The sequence below is a fragment of the Penaeus monodon genome, chromosome 32 (genome assembly GCF_015228065.2).
Source record: "Penaeus monodon isolate SGIC_2016 chromosome 32, NSTDA_Pmon_1, whole genome shotgun sequence".
Lineage (NCBI taxonomy): Eukaryota > Metazoa > Arthropoda > Malacostraca > Decapoda > Penaeidae > Penaeus > Penaeus monodon.
Genome location: NC_051417.1, coordinates 6,617,123 through 6,619,151, shown reverse-complemented (window position 1 = coordinate 6,619,151; position 2,029 = coordinate 6,617,123). Strand labels below are relative to the sequence as shown.

At 38.7% G+C, this 2,029-nt stretch overlaps 1 long non-coding RNA gene across 1 annotated transcript in view; it reads left to right on the top strand.

Moving 5' to 3' along the window:
* Positions 1–768: 768 nt before the first annotated feature.
* Positions 769–2,029, top strand: part of LOC119593397 — a 3,471-nt gene continuing 2,210 nt past the window's right edge. The window contains exons 1-2 of the long non-coding RNA XR_005230543.1: positions 769–885; positions 1,084–1,155. This is a non-coding gene — a long non-coding RNA (uncharacterized LOC119593397). The remainder of the gene's footprint in view (positions 886–1,083; positions 1,156–2,029) is intronic.

Here is a 2,029-nt window from a genome sequence, read left to right as displayed (position 1 = left end):
TGTGGCCTGTACTTAGGCCACATAAATTATTGTGCTGTGCCATTATTTCATATCTTATTATTCTACAATACTTTGGACATTTCTGGCAGAAGCCGCCCAGGTATCACATATCAAAGTAGTTACATAAGAATGCATACCTGATACATTTCAAGGGAACAAGAATGACAAAGGGAATTGACCTCCACAACAACAGGTTGAACCCACACAAGTTACACCCACTAACATCAGCATTATCTGTGCCTTGTCTACTATAGACTGTGGAAACTTTGCATTATTATACTGTATTTTTACCCCAGGGGAGAGTTGCATCATGACGCCATACAGAGAGAGATGTAGGTATGACGATACGACTCAAGAGTTACGAAATCGTGATAATGTATTCATCAAGTGATTATCAAGTGCAATTACTGGCCCGATTTGCATCGGATAAATATGAGTTCGCGCTTTTCGACTAAGTGCGTCTTAGAATTAATAGCAGTATCCGTTCCATGCTAGAAAACCTTTATTGCGCAGTAATGCATATTAGGGTGTAATGAATAGGTAACAACAATAAGCAATAAATATGATATAGCAAAACTATTATACATCATTGTGATATCAACATTAGGTCAGTTTTGTAAGAAATGGCCCACTAATCTGTGATTCCTTTGTTTGATACGGAAAATCTCAGAAGAATTTTGTTTTTGTGAATATTAATGTATGACAATGCAGCCAGTATTGCCATGTAAGAAACGAATCACTTCCATTTCAGATACAGCGAGGAAGTGACTCTAATGTCATTACAGAGACAACCACAACGAAGCCATACACGAACTATATACAATGCAACCAAATATCCTTAGTCTTGTAGCTGTACATCACACAGACAGAACACCTGGCAGGCAGGTGAGCATGGTAATCTTATCAACACCAGAATACCAATTCTCTTCCAGAACAGAAACCACCAACATTTAGAACATAACAAAAAAAAAAATCACCACATGCCCCTACTTAAACTAAATCCTCAAATAATCCCCCCCTGAGTATAAAGAAAAGAGGGGGAAAAAAGCTGAAAATTAATCCGGGTTCGAATTTCCCGCGCAGGTGCAGGGTTGCCAACAGATGTCACGCCGAGCAGTGTTTACACGACAGCAGAAGAGGCAGGATGGCTGAAGGGTAAAGAATGTGGTTTCTTTCGCTTTTTTAAAGGCCAGTTTCAAGGGATTTAAGGACCTAATAGGGGTGGGTGGCTCGCGATTTCCGACGGGGTAGCTTCGAGGGTTGTGTCCGTGACGTGGAATTGTTCTTTATTGCTTTTCGTTATAGAGGGTTCATAATGGTGTTCTTTGTGAGGTGTTGATTTTTTTTTCTTCCTCTCCCGTTCTACGTAATAGCTTTTGACAGGTGTGATGTGTGGAGTGCAGTGCCGTGTCCCTTTCCCCAGTTATTTGGACGAATGTCGTGTATCTAACAGAGAAAAGAGAAGGATATATCGCGTATTTCCAGACCAGAACGACAGAAAAACAGAAAATGTCACGGGTGTAAGTAGGCCACGGAGGTCATTTTCGCAGGAGAGAGAAAGAAAAAAAAATGGTTCTCTGGTGAATAGATTACGTTCCTTTGTGTCCTTTAAGAGGGGAGGGTTTTTTGTTCATTTGTGGTTAAAAGAGAGATGTATTTAGACCATTTATCAGCGGGTGTTGAGGTAGCTTAGCCTTGTGTTGCAGCTTCCTGTTATGAATTGCTGTTCAGTTTTTTTTTTTTTAACAAGGAAGTTAATCTGAGTTTGGATTAGGTTGTTAGTTAAGAGTAATGTAGCTTCCTTTTAATAACTGCTGCTCACTTCTTTTTTCTTTTTTTTTGAAGCAAGTTAAATGTAAATTTGCATTTTACTGGGAATTCTGTGTTATATTTTGATGGATAGTCTTAAATGTTTTTTTTTTCAGTGTATGTCTCCCAAAAAAATAAATACATATGTGTTTATAAACGTGTCTTTGCTTCAGCCGAAACAAAGACTGAATGTAGATGGGCTGGTAAAAAGAAATCAAAA